At 39.6% G+C, this 13,461-nt stretch overlaps 1 protein-coding gene across 5 annotated transcripts in view; it reads left to right on the forward strand.

Annotated features, from left to right (window-relative positions):
• The window catches only part of HIVEP2 (HIVEP zinc finger 2), a 228,362-nt gene that overhangs the window by 82,133 nt on the left and 132,768 nt on the right, over positions 1-13,461 (forward strand). Inside the window, exon 1 of one of the 5 annotated variants that reach the window (XM_029047994.2) lies at positions 4,378-4,452. The exons of the other annotated variants lie outside the window; for them this stretch is intronic. The gene's annotated coding sequence lies outside the window, so the exon portion shown is untranslated. Of the gene's footprint in view, positions 1-4,377; positions 4,453-13,461 lie in introns of those variants that run through there. 5 annotated transcript variants of the gene reach the window in all.

Here is a 13,461-nt window from a genome sequence, read left to right on the forward strand (position 1 = left end):
CAATTAGCTAAGCTTTGAAGGTAGTTTGTCAGTATTATATGAGGTCCACGTGTTGAATTCAAGACCATAAGAGAATGGCTTTGAATTTAAAGTAGGATGCATGTTCTTTCCTGGTGATGACTGAAAGCAAATTTATTAACTTGTTTAAGCCAGATATTATCTGTATTACATAGGGAGGTGCACTAGGTTAGGTGATTTTTTTTAAGGTTACAATTGCACTGGTAACATTGCATTTATTTCCTGTTTATTTCTTGACTTTTAGAAACTTGAACTGTAGAAATGAATATGTTGAACTCATAATAAAATGTCTTCCTTTTCTCCTTTTTTCTCCCAGTTCTGTCTCTCATTTACACAGACACACATGATGAAGCTACAGTATTGTAGTGATTTTTTTTTTCTTTTGTCATCAGGGTAATGTGCTGAATTTAGTAGTTCAATATTTCTGCATAGTAAGAGGAAAGATATTTTTCTCTCTTTCTTTGTACTAATTCCTAATCTTACATATAAAAAACGATCCTTTGCATGCCCATTTAATTAGAGCAAGTTCATCTACAGGTAGATGCAAGCCTCCAATTTGTAGTTTAGGGTTTAGCAAACTGTTCTACTTGTAGGCACATTTATCAGGAAACCACAGTTGGATTACCTCTACATAAAGACCAGTGGGATGGACCTAAATCCCAAATTTTAGCTTGGAAGCATATCAAGAAAACTAGTTAGCAGAAATGTAAAGCGGTAATTCCATGTAAAAAGGACCTGGAAAATATAGAGATCAAAATAGTGAAGGAAGATTGACTCCAATGCGTAGAATTTATGACAAGCGGGTTATAGTATAAAATTTTTAAAAGGTTCAATGAATGCTTGATTAATCTTGAGTTACGTGGTAGTTGAATGAATTAAGTCTTTCCAGAGCATGGCAGTTGAAGGATGTAAAGTTTGATAATGTATGGGTGAGTGGCCATTGTCTATGTTTACTGAAATATTCCACCAGCCATTGGTCACCGACTTCACTTTTATAAAGCAGGCACAGTTGTTCTCTCTGGGTTGGTCCTCACCACAATGCCCTACTCATATGATGGTATTTAATAAATTTTTGTTTTGGTAGGGGGAGTGAAGTTTCATCACTTTACACTTTGCTAATTATGTATTTTGCATTTTTAAAAAATATTCCTCAAAGATAACAGCTTGTGTAGGAGGGAAATAGCTGCTTATCTATTGAGTGCAACTAGGTTATTCCATGTAGGATTATGTGAGATTAGGCAGTGTAGCCTCATTTTATTTTGTGAAAACAAAACTGATAACTCTTCATGCTTTAAAAAGACAGTCTAATTCCCAGCTTCCATATTGATAGACTGGAATAATTATTTTTTTCTTGGTAGAGTTTCTTACAGAATCTCAGGTGTTATTTTTAAAGCTACCACAGTAGATAGTTCAGGGCTCTGCGCCCGGTGCATGCTCAATTAATACCACTGATAATGATCTTCCCTTAAATTCTATTAACATTTTTGCATCCCATATAATCCACAATCTCAAACAGATGAGATTCCTAGCCCAGGGCACCCAGAAATGTGAAATACCAGTCCATCCCATGGGGCCTCAGTGGTGGAGATATTCTAAAAAACAGAAGTAAATATTAGCATCAGGTCTTGGATTATGGAATGTTTCCAATTTTTTAGATATGCTAGAAAACCCAGACAAACGGTAATCTTGAAAATAACTAAATTGGAATAATTAAATTGGAATTCAGTGCAATGCCCAATTGGGAAACTAAGTAATACTGAAACTTCGGGTCAGAATGAAACCAAGTTGCGTAAAATATCCGTCATTATCAGAGGGTTCCCCAGTATATTTTGTTTCTATGGATACCTTCCGGGTCTTTTTTTTTTAATGTTTTTTGTTAAGCATTTACTATGTGACAGGCACTATACTAAGCACTGGGGTAGACACAAGTTAACCAGGTTGGACACAATCCCTGTCCCACATAGGGCTCACAGTCTTAATTTCCATTTTACAGATCAGGTAACTGAGGCACAGAGAAATTAAGTGCCTTGACCCTGGTCACACAGCAGACAAATGGCGTAGTCAGGATTAGAACCCAGGTCCTCTGATTCCCAGGCCTATGTTCTTTCCACTTAGCCAAGCTGCTTCTCAGAATCCAGGTTATAGTAATGTGGCTATGAGGAGGTTTCCAGTTTTTGAACTCTGGCCCAAAGACAGGTGGATTAATCCTGGGCAGTGAGTTGATTGACTTTCATCAGTGATGTTTGGTTGCCTGGGGCCTTGCTTCAGGATATTGCTTTGAAAACATCATTCACAATGATCTTGGCATACATACCTGGACTTCACTGTGAAACCAAAATGAATGAGGGGATTGAGCTATTCTTCAGAATTGTTCTTGGATCCTAAATTTCCTCCCAGAGAATTCATTTGCCCCTGGAGAGTTTGTCTGGCTCTTGAGAAAATCATTAAGAACAGCCTTTGGAACCAGGCTCTGGGAGCCTCACAAAGACAGGATAGCAGCGGCTTCTCCGGAGCACAGTCAACAAGCATTTATTGAGTTCCCACAGGGTGCCTAGCACTGCAAGCTCTTGGCAGGTTTCCTGCCTGGACTGAAAACACATTGCAAAGAAGTCCTGAAAATTTTCAGCCTGCTAGGTCCTTGGGAGGGGCTGGCTAAAAAGAAAGAAATAAAGTGGAAAGGCAGAGTGTGTTGAGACTTGCTGTAGTTTAGACCCTCTCTCTATTTAGAATTGCTCAGACTTCCAGACCACCCTCAGCTTGATTCACTACCTCCACTCCTCAATTGATGAATCATTAAATCAATCGATGGTTTTTATTGAGCCCTTTCCTTGTCCCTCATTCTGGGTTAATTTTCTAGTTTACCTGGAACTCTTATGGGATATCCCCAAGGAGTACAATTATTGCCCTTAGTTTCTGGGTGCAAAACCACTCCAGCAGCAGGGATAGCTTCTCTACATGTAAATCCCTTTTCCACTGCCAAATCCTGTAATAATAGGAATGGCTTGGGCAAGTGAATGTGTATATATGCATATAAATAATTTACGATTGAATGACCTGTGTCAAACAATCAATGGCATTTATTTAGTGCTTACTATGTGCAAAATACTGTACTAAGTGCTTGAGAGAGTCCACTGTAACACAATTAGTAGACATGTTCTCTGCCCACAAGGAGCTTATGGTCTATGTTGTCAATGTTATCAATGTCAACATGGATTGATTGTTAGAATAACGTGCCCAGTTCTGTTCTGGTTGCTTGTATGTTGTTTGCCAAAGTATGCTAAATGTAGTGGAAATTGGAGGTTCAAATATGATTATCCTAGGAGAAACTTAGACTGAAGCATACAATGAAGCAGAAGTAATGAGGTCTAACTGTTTTGGAGGGTATGCTATCTTAATGGCAAAATGTATCCCAAAATATATCTGGTTATTAAAAAAGACTGTAGGGAGAATAAAGAGAATTCCTCCAATTCCTTATTCATGAATAGTAATAGTAATTATAAAGTATTTGCTTTGTGTAGAACAGAGCATGGAGCAAGAACTTAGACTCTAAGTCTGATGGGGGACAGGGACCATGTCCAATCTGATTATCGTCTAGCTATCCCAGCACTAATTTTGGTTCTTGAAACCTAGTAAGTGCTCAATAAATACCACCATTATAATTACTATTAGAGCACTGTACTAAATGCTGGAAGGAAATACCATAGGAGGTCTAGTTCCTGCTGTAGAAATGCTTATAATTTAATGAGGGAGGAAAGACAAGCACAAATTAGGGAAATGATAGAAATACTGGGATATGAAAATTAGGAATTCAAATTTTGCATACATGTTTAGAGTGAGAGAAATACATTTATGTGTATGTATATTTAAGATTTTCAGGTATGTACAAGAATAGACAAAAGGAGATAGAAGACCAATTAAGAAGGCATACACTCTTCAGGGGACTGAAAGTGTATGAAACCAATGTGACATCAATGTTTAGGCCATGCCAGTAGTAAATTCAAGAGTGCAGCAAAGCAGCTCTTCAGTGCTATGTAGTGAGTAGTGTGACTGGAATATAGGACAGGTGGATATTGTTAATATGGGAAGACTTTGTGGATTAGATGAGATTTTTATAAGGTTTTGACTTGGGAGAGGGATGAGACTTGGTAAAGTGGAAAGGGCAGGACGTTCATTAGGGAGGAGAAGAGTGGCAGTTGCAATGAACAGTATCTGTCCAGGTGGTAAGTGAACTCCTCTTTGCACAGGGACTTCCTAACTATGCAGGTGTGACGCTTATTCATTCTTTGAGAAGCTGGCTGTTCTGTTCTCATTTTACAGCTGAAGAAACCAAGGGATAAGGAAGTTAAGCAATCTGCTCAGGGCCACATGGCAGAATAGCAGCAGATGCAGAATAAGCACTTAGAGCCTGGAGTTTTCAGACTGGTTATCTAACCCGTAAGTAACATGGTCTTGTTCGAGTTCTGATTTGGGGACCTACTCTTCCCATAGCCCTGGGGGTACTAATGGAGCATCATGGAACAGCTGAACATTTATTTTCATTTGAACACTGCTTATGGCATCTATTACCTCCATACACTCTCTTGTGGGAAAAGGTTAAAGACTCCCGTTTGGTCACTGCTGGGTAAGATACCCTCAGGTGGTAGTGAACATTCCAAAGCAATAGGCAGGCATTCACTCAGTCAGAGCAATAAAACCATGATGGCTTGTGATCTCAAGGGAGGGATTTCTTTTAAGGGTATTTGTTAAGTACTTCTTATGTACCAGGCACTCTGCTAGGTGCTGGGGTAGTACATGATAATCAGCTTGGACATAATCCCTGTCTCACCTGGGGCTAACAGTCTTAATTGCTATTTTAAAGATGAGGTAACTGAGGCAAAGAGCAATTAAATGACTTACCCAAGGTCACACAACAGACAAGTGGCAAAACTGAGATTAGAACCCAGATCCCCTGACTCCCAGGCTCGTGCGCTTTCCACTAGACCACACTGCTTCTTTCTGTGAATTCTTTGTGAAGGAGGTAGACACCTCTGCTCAACTTGAAAGCTCAGTTCATTGAGTTTCTCTCTACCACTGTTAGTTTTGTCTCCTTAAGAAGCTGGGTTGGGTTTCTGGATTCTTGGATGAGGTGGGCTTTGCAATCTGGTAATAAACAAAAGTTTTCTGATAGGAGAGAGCCAAGAGGACTTGGAGGAAACCAAAATTCTTGATTTCCCACTGCCCCCCTGATGGAAGAGAGAAGTTCAACTTGCACTATTTTGGCTACGTAATAGGCACCAGCTATCTTGTAAAATCTTGGAGGAATTGTTTCAGTTGGGTTTCAGTCTGTGGAAAACCAGATCTAATAATTACAATTGGACGTGAAGTAGGATTTAGAATTTCCTTGGTCTGCTTAATCAGATCGCAGTACACTTTGGCCAATATGGCTTAAGAGGACAACACTGGGCAGGGTTGTTGATGGCATACCCACTTTATAGATATGAAACCGGAGACCTGGGGAGAGCAAAAAGATCTGCCCAAGGTCACCCAGTTAAAATTAGAATTGGTAATGCATGAGTCCCAGTACTGAGCTTGTTCTCTTTGTAAATGATGCCTTCTATTAGTTTGGCAGTTTGAATGCAGTCTTTGTTATGGAAACACATTTCATTGCTCATTTTTCAATCAGATTTGCTGATCAAAATCAACTAAATTTATTTTTTAATTAGTTTAAAATATTTAATTGAGTTCCTTTCTAGGTAGCCCCCAACCACTTGTCTATGTCCTCACCCCTCCTATCTCCCATCCTCTAAAAATCTTTCCAAATTTTAACTGTGAATAGATAGAATTCCTGAAATTCAAATTTCTGAGCTTTTGATATGGATAGCTCCCTATTAGTTTTCTGTGAAATCACAGCTCTGCAATTTGTGTGATGTTTTTGCAGAGAGCGTGAGGCTGCACCTGAGACTTTTCTTCTGGTGTTATCTGGCACTGGCTAATTCTGTGTTTTTGAGGATCGGCATGTCTGTGATTTCAGGCTAGTAGTACACTTTTCTGTTTTCCCAAGGTCCTGAGGTCCAGAGAGCTAAGAGACTTTTGGCATACCCACATATTCCCTTTGTGGGACAGCCTTGACTTTAGGAAGAAGCTGTAAGAGGGGCCTATTTTCAGGGGGAGTTTCAGAGCATTAGGTGGAAGCCATGTGCATCCTCCAGGGTCATTTAATTCCTTTTTTCTTCTTTTTAGTTAGACTTAAGGACTCTTTGTGTCCTGTATGGAATTTAAGTAACTACCTGGAATTTCTCTGATTGAACAGAATTAATTAAAATCTCACCTCTTCCATGCTCCTCTCAGCTCCCCCTAAGCAATGGAAGCCTTCCGTGAATAAAATTTTAATTTGCCGATCCAACTTGTTCCAGTAAACCCCAACACAAAACCACAAATATATACATTGTAAATAATATATTAGCTTTATCCAATGCTGAGGCCACAGCATTTGGCCTACATTGTGTGGTGCAGTCACAGAACTATCTGTGTGCCCTCCTCATGCCTGTTTATATTTTTGTCCTCCATTTTAGAATATAAGCTCCGAAATGTCACTGACCATCCAATGTGTGAATATTGAATTTGTTCTTTGTACAGGGTTGAGCCCAGTATTTTATGTCTTTGGGTGCCTCAATACTTTTTGATGAGTGCAGTTTTGGATCCCCTAATTGGAAGACATCAGAAAGAATAGTGAGAAAATTCAGTTTATTACTGGAAAGTAGTATTGGTTTGGAAAATGGAATATATGAAGAAAATTTGAAGAATCAGGGAATGTTTGGCTTGGAGAAGAAAAGGGTGAGGGTGATTTTAATAATGTTCTTAAAAAACCCTAATTCTTTTCTACCACCACTAAAAGCACAAAAATAATAATGACTTTTAACACAGCAGGAGGGACTCAGAAAGACACACTTTCTGATAGAGAGTTGGTAAACATCAGAAATGGTTATTGAAGGCCACGTTAGTTTTTAAAAGCAGCATAAATTGCCCATCTGAGATATTTGAGGTAGCTATGGGGTGGTTCTAGTAGAGGGCATAGAATTGATTAATGGCCTCTTAAGGCCTTTTCAGGCCCTGTGATTCAGTGAGGAGGAGGAGGAAGAGGGCGAGGAGGAAGACAAAACGTGAGGAGGAATATAAACAACCTCATTTTCAGAGGGATTGTGGGGATGCCTCCCTCCAGCCGCCACCGTCCTATTTTTGACACCGCTCAGTAGCCGTGATCCAGACCCATCAGCTGTAATTTGTTTCCTGGATCCCTTATTAGTCAGATCAGGAAAAGACTACCTTGTGTCAGTACATCTGTGGAGGCACAGAAAAAATGTTCCATTCTTCCCCAATGCCATCACTCTCTGCTGGGTTGTCTCACAGAGAACCTAGGCTGGGTTGAATTACTGATACCACCTCTGGGAATGGAGCGGCCTTGGGCAGTCATAAGACTGGAGTAGTCATCTTTTCGTTACTGCCTCCAAGAGGGTGTATTGCCTGTTGAATATGGCGCATGCACTCCCACCTCCTGATGGACTGGGGTTCTGGACTGACAAACAGTTTGTATTTTGATTTATTGCTCTAATTTTTAAAAAATCCACATGGCTTAAATAAAAGAAGGAACTTAAAATTTTGTGCTTATTTTGGCCCACATGCAATATCAATAATAATTTATAAATTTCTTAACTTTGAAATCTGAGACTTGTCTGCAAATGTGAAGGCCCATATAGATCTGTAATTCGAACTTCATGTTAAAATCAAGAACATTTGTTAGCAATGAAATGACTAATGAGTTCATGTTAATATGCACAATTAAAGAGTACAGTGTGTTTTTGAGCCACTAATTCCTATCACTCTAATGTAGGCAGCATTGGATTCTAACAGAGTTTTCAAATAATTTTCAGCATCAGCTCTTTAAATTTAGAGACCCATAATGTGCCTGACAATTCTATATTCTTTCAAAAACTTCCTGTTTTCTATAATTGGTCATTCAGAAGGTGGGCATAACAGGAATGGAGTTCGACATACCTTTCAATCCTCTTCACTTGGTCCAAAATTTCCACGCCAATTTGGAAAATGAGCGCACTCATTTTTTAAATTTTGGTTTCTGTGTTTAGAGGAGGCTTCTTTAAGTGAAAAAAGTCTGCTGTCCACTGGGCTCAATTCTGAAATCTTTAATGATTTTGTTTTTGAACCCTCCTTGTCTTTCATCTTCATGTAATGTTATCATCCCAAAGCAGGGGAAAAAAAAGAGTAAGTAGCAGGTGGGAATAGAACTTCCCAGAAAACTAATTTAATATGCCTCTTACAGGGCAGCATGAACAGTCACCCATGTGCTGCCAACCCCGACTTTTCTCTCCAGTCACTTTAGTTCTGCTAAATGTATCAAATTGAGTTGAGATACAGTTTGGATTTTGGTAAAGAAGCCTCTTTGAGAGGTGTTGAAGCACAGAGGCTGGAATGTCAGACTAGCAAATTTTCCTGAAATGCAATTGTGATCACCAACTGTTAACGCTCCCTTTGCTTTTTGAGCAACCTCTTAAACATATGTTTTTAATGAATAGCACTCTTTGGCATTGTAATCTGAAATATATGTATTTGTATACACACATATATTTGCATATGCGTACAAGCAAAATTCCGCTATAGGTATGTGTTTGGCTGAAAGACAGTAATACTCCCATTTCACATACACTGAATCAGATTTATATTAAAAAAAAATTCAATTCATGAAAATTGAATAACTGAAAATGCTTCTCTGAATTAGAAAATAATGAGTTTTGTAAATACAGTCATTGCAGTAATGTATGTATTATGTGAGTTATTAGCACTCCTAGACTGTACAGTTAACATCAATAGAATCATATAATATTTTGTGCACAACTATTCATCAGCTTGTAAAGTAGGGCTAAGTAATAGGCAACAGTGAAAACAGACAGTGAGAAAATGAATGAATGATAGTGAAGCTATACCTTAATGAAGCGGATTAAAAGGAACTTGTGAACCGAGGTGCCGCTTTTTATAAAGCCACTTTTCCATCTTCTTTACCATGGCTGATGTTGAGATGGTCCCTCTGTTAAACTTCATGTTGATTATTATATACTAGTACATGAAAGCAGAAAGCTTTTTGAGCCTAATTTTATTTTCTCATTACTTCTGTTGAAAAATGTATTTTCCCTCAGAAAGTTCCTTTACCAAGAAATGTCATTTTCACAAGTTTTTAAACAAATCGATGTTGACTCCATCAACTATTTTGAATCTAGTGTAATTTATGGGCAAGGTAAAGTCAAATTCAGATTGTTCATAGCTATTTGATACTGACAGTTTTGGGTATGGTTCTGAAGCTTCCTGAGACTTGAGCAGTATGTAACCTGAATGGGAAAAATTGAAGTTTTATCAATCAGTCAATCAGTGGTATTTGTTGAGTGCTTGACTGTGTGTAGAGCACTGTACCAAGGGCTTGGGAAAGTACAATGCAATAGAGTTGGTAGACATGATCCCTACTCAGAAGGAGCTCATAGCCTAGGGAGAAAGGCAGACATTAAAATACGTTACGGATAGGTGAAATGGCAGAGAATAAGAATATGTATATAAGTACTATGAGGCTGAAGGTGAGGTCAATATCAAGTGTGTAAGGAAGACAAATCCAAGTGCAGAGGTGACACAGAGGGCAGGGCAGGTAGGAGAAAGGAGGGCTTAGTCAGGGAAGGCCTCTTGGAGAAGATGTGATTTTAGGAGGGATTTGAAGGTGGTGAGATGGGTGTTCTATCCCGACCAAGGTGGGAGGAACTTATGGACCCGAGGGAGGCCGTGGATGGGGAGTCCTGGCGAGAAAAACAAAATCGACATAGTGTACTATGGCTTTAGAGGACTGGAGGGTGTGGGTGGGTTATAATAGGGTAAGGAGTGGTACAGAGAGAAGGCTGATTGACCAGCTTAAAGCTAATGCTTAAGAGTTTTTGTTTGATGTGGAGGTGACTAGGCACCAATTGGAGGCTTTTGAGGAGTGGGGAGATATGGAATGAATGGTTTTTCTGAAAAACGATCCAGACAGCAGAGTGTAGTATGGACTGGAGAGGAGACAGGAGACAGGAAGGTCACTGAGGAGGCTACTGCAGTAGTCATTCATTGATTCTTTCATTCAATCTTATTTGTTGAGCACTTATGGTGTGCAGAGCATTGTACTAAGCGCTTGGAAGGTACAGTTCAGCAATAAAGTCAAGGAGAAATAAGGTGTGTGTGGTAGCTGTTTGGACAGAGAGAACAGGGTGGATTCTGGAGTATTGTGAAGGTAGATGAATAGTTGTAGAATGGAATTGATGATGTAGTTGTGTGAATATGACAAGAGAATGAAAGGTTATTTTCTCTTTAATCTCAAGTCATTGTACAAAAAAATAGCAAGAAGTTATTGTCCAGGGTAAAGTAACTCAGGTTTTTTGGAATTTCCGTTTGTGTTCCATTTGGTCAGGCATTTGGAATTCCAGTAAGCTCTGTGAAAATATCCCTCCTACTCATCTTTAATATACCCTTCCTGCTTATCTTCAGAACAGCTCACTTCTTTTTATAGCAAATGGTTGAGTGGCAGGGAAACACTTGTAGTGTGTAAATTTGCATACAGTAAGTCCCATTACAAGCCAAAGTTATGGGAATGGTTCAAGGAATGTTGTATGTGTTTTTTTCTTTTTATCATGCCCAAAACTCAGAAAATATAATGTATTAAAATCCCACTGCCTGAGGGTGAAGTGACAGTCCTTTTTCAAGAAACGAAATGAATAAAAAAGGGCAATCTTTTAAAAAGATGAAACCCCCAAACTCCCCCTCCCAGAGTTTTCACAAGAGAATATATTCAATTCCAGGTTTTAAATGGGACCATTTCTCTCTCAGTAAAATACTTTAAAAGTGAACAAGCAAGGTACAAAAATTAATGTGTATGAAAGCCCATGTAGTGCCAATTGAAACATGAAAATAGTTAATAGGCCTAACTAATAATTCAAATTTTGAAGTATTGGAATATGCTTCATTATTCTTTAATGTCAAATCTTTATTTTGCACCAGAGCTTAATGATCAGTTTCTTAGGGAGCTCCCCAAGTCTTTAAATTTGAAGAATTATAGTGCCCTCCATTGCTCTGTGGGCAGTTTCAAGAACTGCTATGGAAATTGGGATTACTCATTTAGCACACAAGAGAAAATTATCATTCCGGAAAGATAAAGATAGAGGAGGTGCTAATTTCCCATTAGAAGTAGAAGTGTGTCCTAGTAAGTAATTTCCATAAAACATAGTGCAATTAGGGCACCCAACAAGCAGAGATAACTGCACTCCTTTGCAATAAGATTTACTACTAATAGTATGTATTATGTAAAACATGGCCATTCATTTTGGCATATTTATCAGTATGCACACTTTCTGGGGCTCAATATATGGAACAAATTTATATATATAATATATATTATTTATGCATATATATGTATATGATATGCACATATTCATATTAACCAAAATAAGAAAAATAGAAAGAAAAGATAGAATTCCCCACCAGCTGAACTTTAGAAAGCAACAACCAAGTGATTGTTTAAATAGCAAGCGAGATTCTGGGTTGTGTAATGTCAGAACTGTGAAGAAATGTTATTTTACAAGACTTTGAGAGTCTCTTGTCCCCTTGGGTTCCACTACTTACAGATGTAGAGAATTTGAAGAGGATCCAGAGGAGAATGACAAAACCGATTATAAGTTGGAAAATGGAGTCTGGGACTCAGCATAGTAGGATTTGGGACAATTTATCCTGCAGGAGGGAAGGCTGATGTGGTGTCTTAATAAGCACTTCTTCATATTCAGTTCATGGAGATGTTCTCTTCCCAGACAGTTAAAAAGGAAGAAGCTGAAATTTTGGCAAGAGAATTTTAGACGATACATGACGAAAAAGTCTAAAAGATTGTGGAACCTCCTTTTTTGGAGATACACTATTACTATTTATTATTCTTCTAATTATTTTCATTATATTTAAGTGCTTAATATGTGACAAGCACTGTTTTAAGTGCTGGAGTAGATACAAGGTAATCAGTCCAGACACAGTCCCTGTCCCACATGGGGCTCACAGTCTAAGTAGAAAGAAGAATAGACATTGAATCCCCAGTGCAAAGAGCCAGAGGTCATGGGTTCATATCCCGGCTCTGCCACCTGTCAGCTGTGTGACTGTGGGCAAGTCACTTCACTTCTCTGGGCCTCAGTTCCCTCATCTGTAAAATGGGGGTTAAGACTGTGAGCCTCATGTGGGACAACCTGATTACTCTGTATCTACCACAGTGCTTAGAACAGTGCTCTGCACATAGTAAGCGCTTAAATGCCAACATTATTATTATTATTGTTTAATAGATGAGGAAACTGAGGCACAGATAAGTTAAGTGACTTTCCCAAGCAGTGTGAGTTCATTGTGGACAGAGATTGTCTCTCTTTATTGCTATATTGTACGTTCCCAAGTGCCTAGTACAGTGCTATGCACATAGTAAGAGCTCAATAAATACAATTGAATGAATGAATTGGTACACAGCAAGCAATTGGTAGAACTGGGATTAGAACCCAGGTCCTCTGACTCCCTGGCCCGTGCTCTTTCCACTAGGCCTCATGTTCCACATTTATTTAGGAAAGTAGGATAAGTGACCATTGGTCACGGTGGTTTATATTCAGTGAAACATTGAAGCATGGTTTGCATGACCTGTGACCAGAGTCGGGAGTGGGGAGGAGCACTGCGGTGAAACTGCCCATAAATAATCCAGGCCATGCAAGACCCTCTGTTGGCTGAGGAGACAGTGGATTCACAGAACTCACTCCATTGGCACTCTAAAACCAATCAGGGGTCCCGCGAGAATATCATACCTCCCTGAGGCCACGGGGGTGGGCAACCACAGGGACTGGACCACAGACTCGGCTGTAGCCTTAAGATGGGACTGCTTTTTGTCGGAAAATCAGCCCGGTCAGAGTGATCTGTGGCAGTGGTGCGGAGCCTCCTCTGTCACGCCCCGCCACCCACAAACTGTGCTATTCTAGGGCTGAGGTCTCCCTGTGCCTTGGCCTGTGCCAAGGTTTCTGCTTTGGTTGCTTGCCTTCCCGAACCCAGGTAAGTGTTCCTTCCTAGAAGGTCCCCAAACCCAGGCTTGACTAGCCTGTGTAGGGGCAGAAGCAGTATCAGGGAGCTGGGGGGCTGGCCTCGCTCGGCTCCATGGTGCACACATGACATGGTGATACCCTGGGGTCATCCTGATCCCAACAGGGAGCTCTGGTTTGAAGACCCCTTTCATCCTTCCTTAACTCAGTGTTTTACAAGGAGTAAACAGCCTTCCCTGATAATAATAGCTAATAATAATTATGGTACTTGTTGAGTCCTTACTGTATTCCAAACACTGTTCTAAGTGCGGGGCTAGATACAAATGAATCAGGTCGAACA

Source organism: Ornithorhynchus anatinus, chromosome 2 (assembly GCF_004115215.2).
Source record: "Ornithorhynchus anatinus isolate Pmale09 chromosome 2, mOrnAna1.pri.v4, whole genome shotgun sequence".
In the NCBI taxonomy this organism is placed as follows: Eukaryota; Metazoa; Chordata; class Mammalia; order Monotremata; family Ornithorhynchidae; genus Ornithorhynchus; species Ornithorhynchus anatinus.